The sequence below is a fragment of the Amblyraja radiata genome, chromosome 25, assembly GCF_010909765.2.
Source record: "Amblyraja radiata isolate CabotCenter1 chromosome 25, sAmbRad1.1.pri, whole genome shotgun sequence".
NCBI lineage: Eukaryota > Metazoa > Chordata > Chondrichthyes > Rajiformes > Rajidae > Amblyraja > Amblyraja radiata.
The window spans coordinates 35,072,794-35,085,440 of record NC_045980.1 but is presented as its reverse complement, the minus strand read 5'-3'; the positions used below and the strand labels follow the sequence as shown (position 1 = coordinate 35,085,440).

The 12,647-nt window shown below is 45.7% G+C and overlaps 1 protein-coding gene across 3 annotated transcripts in view; it reads left to right on the top strand.

The window, feature by feature from the left end:
* The first annotated feature begins 1,069 nt into the window (after positions 1-1,069).
* The window catches only part of gnb1l (G protein subunit beta 1 like), a 29,075-nt gene continuing 17,497 nt past the window's right edge, over positions 1,070-12,647 (top strand). Inside the window, exon 1 of one of the 3 annotated variants that reach the window (XM_033043834.1) lies at positions 1,070-1,134. The gene's annotated coding sequence lies outside the window, so the exon portion shown is untranslated. Of the gene's footprint in view, positions 1,135-2,620; positions 2,752-12,060; positions 12,084-12,647 lie in introns of those variants that run through there. The other 2 variants (XM_033043835.1, XM_033043836.1) reach the window with 2 other exon arrangements.

Genomic DNA, 12,647 nt, shown 5'->3' with positions numbered 1-12,647 from the left:
TTCTAATGTCTTTCTTAAGATTCTTTTTACATTCCTTATACTCCTCAAGCACGTCATTTACTTCATGCTGCCTATAATTATTGTAGATCTCCCTCTTTTTCCGAACAAGATGTCCAATTTCCCTTGAAAAGCAGGGCTCTTTCCAATTTTTACTGTTTCCTTTCAACCGAGCAGGAACATAAAGATTCTGTACTCTTAAAATTTCCCCTTTAAATGTCCTCCATTTCTCTTCTACATCCTTCCCATAAAACAAAATGTCCCAGTTCACTCCTTTTAAATCTTTTCGCATCTCATCAAAGTTAGCCTTTCTCCAATCAAAAATCTCAACCCTAGGTCCAGTTCTGACCCTCTCCATAATTATATTGAAACTAATGGTATCGTGATCACTGGACCCGAAGTGCTCCCCAACGCATACCTCCGCCACCTGTCCCGTCTCATTTCCTAACAGGAGGTCCAACACTGCCCCTCCTCTAGTAGGTACCTCTATGTATTGCTGCAAAAAACTATCCTGCACACATTTTACAAACTCCAAACCATCCAGCCCATTTACAGAATGTGTTTCCCAGTCTATGTGTGGAAAGTTGAAATCTCCCACAATCACTACCTTGTGCTTACTACTAATATCTGCAATCTCCTTACATATTTGCTCTTCCAATTCTCGATCCCCATTAGGCGGTCTATAATACACCCCTATAAGTGTTGCTACTCCTTTCCCATTTCTCAGTTCCACCCAAATAGCCTCCCTAGACGAGCCCTCTAATCTATCCTGCCAAAGCACTGCTGTAATATCTTCCCTGACAATCAATGCAACACCTCCACCTCTTGCCCCTCCAATTCTATCACCCCTGAAGCAACGAAATCCTGGAATATTTAGAAAGATATCCCATCTTTGGGTTGGATGTGAAACCTCCATTTGGATGGGACCCTCCAAAGGTGTGTTTCCCTTACCGCAGATGCGGGCCGACAGTCGTAGTGTTTCTCCGCAGCTTCTCTCCTTCTGTTCACCCGCCCGGCGACATTTGACTCCATTTCCCAGAGGGCTGGGCGGCGGCGGCCGGAAGTCGCCGCGGCCGCGGCTGCGCAGTGGTGGCTGCGGGCCGCTTGGTGGAGGGTCGGCGGGCGCATCACGTTCAGGTCGGTGCAGCGGCGGCGGCGGTTGCCCCGGCAACCAGGGGAGGGGGAGGGGGAGGGAGGCGGTTGCCCCGGCAACCAGTGGAGGGGGAGGGTGAGGGAGGCGGTTGCCCCGGCAACCAGGGGAGGGGGAGGGGGAGGGAGGCGGTTGCCCCGGCAACCAGGGGAGGGGGAGGGAGGGAGGCGGCGGTTGCCCCGGCAACCAGTGGTGGGGGACGGAGGCGGTTGCCCCGGCAACCAGTGGTGGGGGAGGAGGAGGGCGGCGGTTGCCCCCGGCAACCAGTGGTGGGGGAGGGTGTTGGTGCTCAGGGATAGGTGGGGTTGAGGGGCCGAATGCGCGGCGATGGGAGGTTGGCGGGAGAGAGGGAGGAGGATGGGGATGGGGGATGGGGGGGGGGGTCTACATTACACTAGGGGATTACATTGAGGGAGATCCCTCTTTGTGCATTGAGATGGATCTCCCTTTCTATTGAGGGGGGGACCCCTCTCTATTCATGGAGTGGAGATCCCTCTTTGTATTGGGGGGCGCTCTCTCTTTCCATTGAGATAGATTAATTCAATTTCAATTTCAATTAAAAAACTTTATTGGCATGATAAAAACATTGTTATATTGCCAAAGTATAAAACATGACATACATGTTGAAAATGCATGTATGAATACAAGTATACAGTGCATGGATAGATATGTCCCTGTACATAAACTCGCAATAGGCCTATAGCCCTTTATTGATTGCTACACGTTCTTGCAGCTGTAAGCAGTACAACAGTACAGATGTCTGTACAGTACAGTCTTACAACTGTAAGCAGTACAGATCTCTCTCGTCCTATTGAGGGGAAGTCCCTCTTTGCATTGAGTGGCGATCCATCTCTTTGTATTGAGAGGAGATCCCTCTGCATTCAGGGAGATCCTTTGCAGTATGGTGGTGGTGGGGTGGGGGGAGCCCGTCTTTGCATTGAGTGGAGCTCACCTTTCCCGGGAGATCCCACATTACACGGTGAGGGAAGAAGGATCACTCCCCATGCTTTGAGTTGAGAAATATCCGTTTCTTTGCATTGAGGGGCGCTTACTCCCAGCAAGATGTGGAGTGACCCCAATCTTTTCCATTGAGGTGAGATCCCTCTCTGCATTGAGGGTAGATGGGGGCTTTGGAGAGGGTGCAGACAAGGTTTTCCAGGATGTTGCCAGGATTTGAGGGTATTAGCTGTAAGGGGCAGTTGGACAAACTTGGATTGTTTTCACTGGACGCCAGAGGTTGAGGGGAGACCAGCTAGAAGTTTATAAAATTGATAGAGAGGGGAGACAGTCAGTCTTTCCCAGGAAGGCATAGCTTTCAGGTGAGAGGGACATTGTTTTGGGTAGATATGTGGGACAACCTTTTTGTTTTTCACAGAGAGTAGTGGGTGCTCAGAATCAGTTGCCAGAAGAGGTGATGGAAGCAGATATGTGGATCATGTGCAGACAGATGGGGTTAGTTTGATTTGGTAACATTACAGACTCCAATTAACCTACTAATACGCATGTCTTGGAATGTGGTTGGAAACTGGAGCACCGGGAGAAAACCCACCTGGTCATAAGGAGAACGTGCAAACTTCACTCAGACAGTCAAGATCGAACTCAAGGTCTGTGGCTCAGTAAGGCAGCAACTCTACCGATGAATCACCATAAATGATATCATGACACTAAAACTATTCTGTTTTTCCATCACTGCATGAGCTGGTGTTTCCACTCAGTGCTATTGTGTTACATCAGAAATAGCTCAGTATTGTAATTGTAATTAATTTATTAGCCAAGTATGCAAACATGTAAGGAATTTGATTTGCCAGCAGTCACACAAAAAAAGCAACGAGATACATAACCACATAAAAATGAAACATAGACTTAAAGAGCCACCGCAACGGTGTGTGAGAATCCCCAGGGCACACAGACAGCATAAGCGGAGACCCACAGCCATCAGTTCAATGTCCGGGCCACACACACACTCCTTCACCGTGATGTGACCAGAGTTGTACCGACCGCTGTCACTCTCTCTGCAGTCCCTGTCCTCCCGAACAGTCAGAAAGCCGTCCACATTCGCACTAGACTCCGGGATGCCCTCATGGAGGCATGTCCCTGCAAACACCAAGGTCACATTTCAGATCACAGACTCCTGTTCTACCCTTTCTGCAACAGTGCGAGACAATATATTTGCAGCGCATTTGAAACATAGAAACCTCATTGAGACCCTTTTGAGGCTGGGTTTTTGGGCTTACTTTGTAGATACTTCTGTCTTGTGCACAAAGACATCAAAATGCTGGAGTAACTCAGCGGGTCAGGCAGCAACTCTGGGGAACATGGATAGGAGACCCAAAACGTCACCTGTCCATGTTCTCCACAAGAAGGGCCCTGAACAGAAACGTCACCTATCCATGTTTTTCAGAGATGCTGCCTGACCTGCTGGGTTAAATATTTAGTTTTAATTTAGGGATACATCGTGGAAACAGGTCTTTTGGCCCAACAAGTCCACGCTGACCATTGATCATCAGTTCACACAAATTCTATGTTATCCCACTTTTGTGTCCCTCCCGACAAGCTAGGGGCAATTTACAGAGGCCAATTAATCTACAAACCTTCATGTCTTTGGGATGTCAAGAGGAGTTGAGTATAGGAGCAAAGATGTCCTTCTGCAGTTGTACAGGGCCCCGGTGAGACCACACCTGGAGTATTGTGTGCAGTTTTGGTCTCCAAATTTGAGGAAGGACATTCTTGCTATTGAGGGAGTGCAGCGTAGGTTCACCAGGTTAATTCCCGGGATGGTGGGACTGTCATATGTTGAAAGAATGGAGCGACTGGGCTGGTATACACTGGAATTTAGAAGGATTAGAGGGGATCTTATTGAAACATATAAGATTATTAAGGGATTGGACACGCTAGAGGCAGGAAACATGTTCCCGATGTTGGGAGAGTCCAGAACCAGAGGCCACAGTTTAAGAATAAGGGATAGGCCATTTAGAACGGAGATGAGGAAACACTTTTTCACTCAGAGAGTTGTAAATCTGTAGAATTCTCTGCCTCAGAAGGCAGTGGAGGCCGTTTCTCTAGATGCTTTCAAGAGAGGGTTAGATCGAGCTCTTAAAGATAGCGGAGTCAAGTGATATGGGGAGAAGGCAGGAACCGGGTATTGATTGCGGATGATCAGCCATGATCACAGTGATTGGCGGTGCTGGCTCAAAGGGCCGAATGGCCTACTCCTGCACCTATTGTCTATTGTCTAAACCGGAGCACCCGTAGGAAACACAGGCGGTCACGAGGTCGGGATCGAACCCGGGTCTCTGGCGCTGTAATGCAGCAATTCGACCGCTACCTACCTATTGAGGCAGATACTACCATAATGTTTAAGAAACATTTAGACAGGTATACGGATGGGAAAGGTTCAGAGGGATATGGGCCAAATGAGACTAGTCTGCGGCTCTTCCAACTGCGCCACTGTAGATAGGCACAAAATGCTGGAGTAACTCAGCGGGACTGGCAGCATCTCTGGATAGAAGGAATAGGTGACATTTCAGGTCGAGACCCACTGTACCACCCCAATACTCCAGCACCTTGTGCCTTTTTTGTAAACCAGCATCTGCACATCCTTGTGTCTCCATTTTACATGATGTTGCCCTTGGACACTAAACAGAGAAACTGCTCTTAAAGGCATACAATAAGATTTAATTTCATGTTGTTGACACTACTTTCATGAATATTGCAATGCAAATGCGCTAATGGTTTACAAAGTTCATTTTCGCTGCCTCTAACAGCTGCTGTATTCAACATGGGTGGGCTACTGTTGCTGTTACTGTGTGTTCCCACCTATCTGCAGTCCAACCCAAGTTCCCTGGCATAGCTGCGGTGCAGCAATCGCCATAATCACGTCTAACACTGTTTTCGGAACACACATTTACAGCTGGGGTGAAATATAAGCTTGTTCGCAAGTCAACAATTAAAAATAATTACTGTTTTCTGTTCAAATTCACTAAACAGGCACAGTTGGGGAAAATTACTTGTTCATATTGCAGATCACCCATCTCAATATAATTTTCTTCCTCCCGCCCCCCCCCCCCCCCTCCCCCCCACCCTCACATCAGTCTGAAGAAGGGTTTCGACCTGAAACATTAATAATAATAATGGATGGGATTTATATAGCGCCTTTCTAATACTCAAGGCGCTTTACATCGCATTATTCATTCACTCCTCAGTCACACTCGGTGGTGGTAAGCTACTTTTGTAGCCACAGCTGCCCTGGGGCAGACTGACGGAAGCGTGGCTGCCAATCTGCGCCTACGGCCCCTCCGACCACCACCAATCTCTCACACACATTCACACACAGGCAAAGGTGGGTGAAGTGTCTTGCCCAAGGACACAACGACAGTATGCACTCCAAGCGGGATTCGAACCGGCTACCTTCTGGTTGCCAGCCGAACACTTAGCCCATTGTGCCATCTGTCGTCCCAAACATTGGCTATTTCCTTCGCTCCATAGATGCTGCCTCACCCGCTGAGTTTCTCCAGCATTTTTGTCTACCTTCAATATAATTTAGCCTCTCTCGCTCAGATTTTAACATACGATGAAAGAATACCTGGAAACATCTCTCTCCTTGCATCTCCCCTCCCCCCCCCCCCCCACCTCCCCTACAGTCAGTCTGAAGAAGGGTCTCGACCAAAACGTCACCTATTCCTTTTCTCTAGAAATGCTGTCAGACTCGCTAAGTTACTCCAGCTTTTTGTGTCTATCTTCGGTTTAAACCAGCATCTGCAGTTCCTTCCCACACCTTTCCATGTTCCCCAGGGATGTTGCCTGACCCGTTGAGTTACTCCAGCACCTTGTGTCTTTGTACTGTACCTTGGTACGTGACAATAATCAATCTAAACCTAAACTTAAACCTATTACGGAATTTATAAAAGTGGAGGGAAGTAGTGCATAAAACCAAGTGAATCAGTTTGGTTCATTGTGCCTCAACTAGCTATCTGGATGAACTAAAGATAGACACAAAAGGCTGGAGTAACTCAGCGGGTCAGATAGTATCTCTGGAAAAAAGGAATAGGTGATGTTTCTTGAGACCCTCCTTCAGACAACTATCTACTTAGTTTTAATTCTGCTCTTTTACACACTCGTTCTGAAATATTTACATACTTCCATCTAAAACACTCTGTGGATGCTGGCCTTATTAAGTTCACTGAATCCACACCCCATGCCTATTCTAATTGTTGAACTCCATCCATTTAAGTAGTTGCAGTCCCGTTTTACTGTACTTTGAACAAACTTTTCAATCTACTTATCAATAATGGTTTTGTCTCTGCTTCATTATTTATGTATTTGCCTCAGGAGACACTTGCTAGGATGAATTCCTTCCATCTTAAAAGCCTTACGGTGTGATTTGAGTATCTAAAGCATTTGCATATTCTAGTGGTGAATCTCTGGAATTCTCTGCCACAGAAGGTAGTTGAGGCCAGTTCATTGGCTATATTTAAGAGGGAGTTAGATGTGGCCCTTGTGGCTAAAGGGATCAGGGGGTATGGAGAGAAGGCAGGTACAGGATACTGAGTTGGATGATCAGCCATGATCAAATTGAATGGCGGTGCAGGCTCGACGGGATGAATGGCCTACTCCTGCACCTATTTTCTATGTTTCTAGTAGTTTGAATACCTAACTATATGCGTGGGTTTTTTCCGGGTGCTCCGGTTTCCTCCCACACTCCAAAGACGTGCAGGTTTGTAGGTTAATTGGCTTGGTGTAAGTGTAAATTGTCCCTAGTGTGTGTGTAGGATAGTGCGGGGATCGCTGGTCGGCGTGGACCCGGTGGGCCGAAGGGCCTGTTTCTGCACTGTATCGCTAAACTAAACTATACATCCTTACTAAAGATAGGCACAAAAAGCTGAAGTAACTCAGCGGGTCTGACATCATCTCTGGAGAAAAGGAATAGGTGACGTTTTGGGTCGAGACCCTTCTTCCTTACTATCCTATAATACTATCCTTACTACTGATTTATCAATGAATGGAAATTCATCAATTAGTGTGTCAAAATGTTTCCACTTTCTAAAAATGTTAGGGAAATTTACTAGGTTCCCTTTATTGTTCTTGATTTTTTAAATAGGCCTATTCCTGTTGATAATTTAGATAACTATAATTTTCTTCTCATGTTGTAATTTTGAAGTATTTTAATTTTATTTGTTTTACTGATCTAACGTCATTTCTGTTCATGATACTCAGAATGTTATGCAATATTCCAAATGTAGCCTTGGGTAATTATTTTAGACCACTTCAACATAATTATTCTATTAAATCAATGATGTCTGTGGCCAACATGATGCCAAGTTAAACTGTCTCAGCCTGCACATGATCCATATCCCTCCATATCCATAGTCATAAAGTCATAGAGTGATTCAGTGTGGAAACAGGCCCTTCGACCCAAGTTGCCCACACCGGCCAACATGTCCCAGCTGCACTAGTCCCACCTGCCTGCGCTTGGTCCATATCCCTCCAAACCTGTCCTATCCACGTGCCTGTCTAACTGTTTCTTAAACAGTCCCAGCCTCAACTACCTCCTCTGGCAGCTCGTTCCATACACCCACCACCCTTTGTATGAAGATGTTACCCCGCAGATTCCTGTTAAATCTTTTCCCCTTCACCTTCAACCTGTGTCCTCTGGTCCTAGATTCACCTACTCTGGGCATGAGACTGTGCGTCTACCCGATCTGTTCCACTCATAATTTTATACACCTCCAGGGAATAGAGTCCCAGCCTGCTCAAACTCTCCCATTAGCCCAGACCCTCTAGTACTGGCAACATCCTCGTGAAAAAGTCTCTTGAACACCACTATCATATCTGCCCCCACCACCACACCTGGCAGTGCGTTCCAGGCACACACCACTCTGTGTGTGACGAAAGACTTGCCCTATACATCTTCTTTAAACTTAGCCCCTGTCACTTTAATGCTATGACCTCCAGTCTTTGATATTTCCACCCTGGGAAAAAGGTTCTGACTACCATATCTATGGCTCACATCATTTTATATACTTTTACATGGGCTCCCCACAGCCTACGACGCTCCAGAAAAAACAGTCCAAGTTTGTCCAAACTCTCCTTCATTATGTCATTAGCTGTTTGTTTCAAGTCCTCTCACCAATTGCATTAATTATGTGTATACATTTAAAAGGCTTTGCACGTTTGTAGGTAACTGTTTACATGTTGCAACCACCAGGTATTTATACTCCTGTTATTCCTTTCCTTTAAGCATTGTATTATTTCATTCTTATTAATGTATCAACAAAATTACGTCGGGAGAAACCCCAATCACATCCTCATTAAGTCGACATACTGAATCTCTCTACATCACCGTCTATATCTCTCGTTTCCCATTCCCCTGACACTCAGTCTGAAGATCTCAGTCATTCTCGACCCGAAACGTCACCCATTCCTTCTCTCCAGAGATGCTGCCTGTCCCGCTGAGTTACTCCAGCACTCTGTGTCTATCTCAAGTTATTTGATATGGTTTCCTCCTCTCTTGTCTCAGTTTCACTGTAAGGCAATATTTCCAAATATTCTTTAAATACATGATTTCCTGTCCTCTAGTCCTCTACAAAATTCTTAAGGGGTTGGACAGGCTCGATGCAGGAAGATTGTTCCCGATGTTGGGGAAGTCCGGGACAAGGGGTCACAGCTTAAGGATAAGGGGGAAATCCTTTAAAACCGAGATGAGAAAAACTTTTTTCACACAGAGAGTGGTGAATCTCTGGAACTCTCTGCCACAGAGGGTAGTTGAGGCCAGTTCATTGGCTATATTTAAGAGGGAGTAGATGTGGCCCTTGTGGCTAAGGGGATCAGAGGGTATGGAGAGAAGGCAGGTACGGGATACTGAGTTGGATGATCAGCCATGATCATATTGAATGGCGGTGCAGGCTCGAAGGGCCGAATGGCCTACTCCTGCACCTGATTTCTATGTTTATATGATCAAAAAGCACCGATAAACATATCCTTTCTCTCACATTTGTTTCAAATCATAAAACAGTCTCAGTCAAGTTCAGTCTAATGGGTGACAATGATGAGAAATTGGACTGGCTACCTAGTATTACTGTTAATTTGATTATTATATATTTAGTTTAGTTTAGCAATACAGCATGGAAACAGGCCCTTCGGCCCACCGAGTCTATGCCGACCATTGATCACCCGTTCACGCCGGTTCTGTTATTCCACTTTCTCATCCACGCACTACATGGCTTGGGGCATTTTACAGAGGCCGATAAATCTACAAACCTGTGCGTCTTTGGGATGTGGGAGGAGACCGGAGCACCCGGAGAAATCCCACACAGTCACAGGGGAGAATGCACAAGCTCCACACACAGACAGCCCCCCCATAGTCAGGATTGAACCCGGGTCTCTGGCGCTGTGAGGCAGGAATCTACCCCTGGATAGTATCGGGGAATATTATTAACTATTAGTACATGGAAGCACTGGGTTTTTTTTTCTCCACAATTTAATTCACACGTTTCTTTGCAAACCTTCCCCATCATGGACTCAGTTTTACAATGAACGTATCTTTGACACTAACAGAAAGAATATGTTGAAGAAGGGTCTCGACCCGAAACGTCACCCATTCCTTCTCTCCAGAGATGCTGCCTGACCTGCTGAGTTACTCCAGCGTTTTGTGTCTACCTTCGATTAAAACCAGCATCTGCAGTTCTTTCCTACACAGAAGGAATATGTGTAACTTACAGGGTGAAATTCCAGGCCCTTGTTTTTTAACTGTGCAATGCTGACCTGTTTTGTGTTGAACTTTTGCTGATGTTTCACTGCTGGCATTAGTTTATGGCTCGTGGTCACAGCGTATGTGGTGAAGGATTAATGATTGTGCGCTATTCATTGCCAGTTTTAACTGGGGCAATGTTAAATAATTAACAACTGGAAAATAATCCAGTCCGCAGCTATTTTCGTTAACTCCTCTTTTTAAGATCCCCTGTAACTCTTTGATACTCTGCTCCGTTTCATTGTCGCCCGCTGAAGTATTTGAACGGGGAAACAACAATGTGGCTTTTTTCCCCTCAGAATTTAACAATAAACATGCCTCGTTGTCAAATAAATGTGAGATTCCTTAGCGTTTGGGAACAACAAAATTTCATGCCAGGTTGGAAAGTGCAGTTGGCAAGATTTGTACATGTTGACTCTGAAAACGTCCTCACATTTCAGTAAAATCCCCGTTTTTCAACTTTATCTAAATCCCTGGCGCACCAATTCCTGTCCATAAGTGCTCGCGAGTAACACAATCATAGCCGTGGGATTCTAATCAATCCGGCCCATCTTTGTCAAAAATATCGGGCCTGTAGAGAGGTCGTTCTGCCGACACTGAGCCTTTCTCCGTTCTCCTGCGCCCGCCTGGCCATCATCTTTTGTTGCCAACCCATTTTAAGAGTTTTTTGTGCGCCATTCATCCCCGATATTAGCCCACAAAGGCCAATCGGTATCTTTCTGGAGCGGTAATTTGTGGAATAATCCAGGGGTCAAGGGTGCCATTGTCAGTCACGCAGACGCATCTACTGCCGAGAATGCACAGAATGCACCGCTGGCATGCTGCAATGGGACGCGGAGCTTTTGAAGGGCAGGAGCAATTGCCAAGCAAGCTCTTCCAAAGGCCGGCTCTGATAGTGCTTTCAATTGAATGAGGGTCTCCGGTCCACAGGTGCTGACAGAAGCCCAGGCTCGTGATTATTTCTGATTTAATAACATGAAGGGGAAGCAAGCTTTGCCTGATAATTAGGCCTAATTAGTGAGAATGTGTTGATGGACAAGCCATCATATGGTCACAAGGAAACAAACTTTCTTTATGCAAGGTTTAGAGTCAGATTACAGTCCCTGTGTTATCTGCTCCTTGCTGACTACAAGGCTGACTCTTTGGTTACTTCTTCAAAGCGAGCTGGGGTCCACGATGTATGGGATTGGGGATGAGAATATTGGCAAAGGAAAATCTCTTTGATTCACTAACTAAATTAATTACTCTCTTCCCTCCCCCCCTTCCCCTCCCCCCCCCCAATTTAAATTATCACCGTCTTTTAGTTTAAATTACAAAAGTGATCTAATTTCAGTTTTGATAATATGATGATGAAGAATCTTTGCTCAATTGATGCCTCAATGGGTTCAAGGCTGTTCATTGCCAGATGAGTATTTAGCATTTGTTAGGATTTGATAAAATATTGTTTTTGCTTCGCTGAGGCCCATGGATCCGTAGAGAACGGAACAAGATAGAACTGATGCTGTGAACAGCTAATTGTCTTTAGCAATCTTTGTTGAACATCTAACATGCAAAGTGCACTTTGTTTTTTTTCCTGTTTAAGACAATACGTTCCCAATTTCCAGAATCCTGGACCTTAACACAGCCGTAAAAGTTAAAGAAAGACACAAAGTGCTGGAGTAGCTCAGCAGATCAGGCAGCATCCCTGGAGAACATGGGTAGAAATATAGAAAAATAGGTGCAGGAGTAGGCCATTCGGCCCTTCGAGCCTGCACCGCGGTCACAGTGGCGCAGCGGTAGAGTTACTGCCTAACAGCGCCGGGGACCCAGGTTCGATCCCAACTACGGGTGCTGTCTGTATGGAGTTTGTACGTTCCCCCCGTGACTTGCGTGGGTTTTCTCTTAGATCTTTGGTTTCCTCCCACACTCCATAGACGTACAGGTTTGTAGGTTACTTGGCTTGGTAAATGTAAAAATTGTCCCGAGTGGGTGTAGGATAGTGTTAATGTGCAGGGATCACTGGTCGGCGTGGACCCGGTGGGCCGAATGGCCTGTTTCCGCGCTGTATCTCGAAATATGATCATGGCTAATCATCGAAAATCAGTACCCCGTTCCCTTGATTCCTTTAGCACTAAGAGCTAAATCTAACTCTCTCTTGATAGATGATGATTCAGGTCGGGGTCACGAATTGTCAGCTCTCCATGTCTCCAGGTATGCTGCCTGACCCCGCTGAGTTACTCCAGCACTTTGTATCTTTCCTTGGTTATCCAGCACCTGCAGCTTCTTGTTTCTACGTTAAAAGTTAAACCATTTTGAACATTGAACAATATGATATGTTTATGCTAGCGATGTTAAATCTATGTGCCCTAGTTTCTGAATTATATTTTGATATAAAAATTGCCTCACGGCTAATGGTGTAACATTAATTTTTATGGATCTACAGGCATGTCAGTCTTGTGAAACGAGTTGCTGCGGGTTGCACTGAAATACCATAAGATGTGTCGGGCAAAAGAGTGATAAGTGAAATCCTTTTGTCAAACATATCCTCAAAGGAGAAATGACTTCGCACAAAACACACTTCCTAACAGTCAAGAGAAACATGGCCGTGAGGACAACTAACTTAATCGTTCAGCATTTACTTAGGAAGCATTGCCGTGCACTGGGCTTAATTAGGGAGGCTGGCCTGACAAATCTGAGCGGCTGACAGATTAGTGATTCACAATTAACCCAGTGCTCCTTAACCAAGCAGTTTTCTAATGGAGACAGGATATCCAC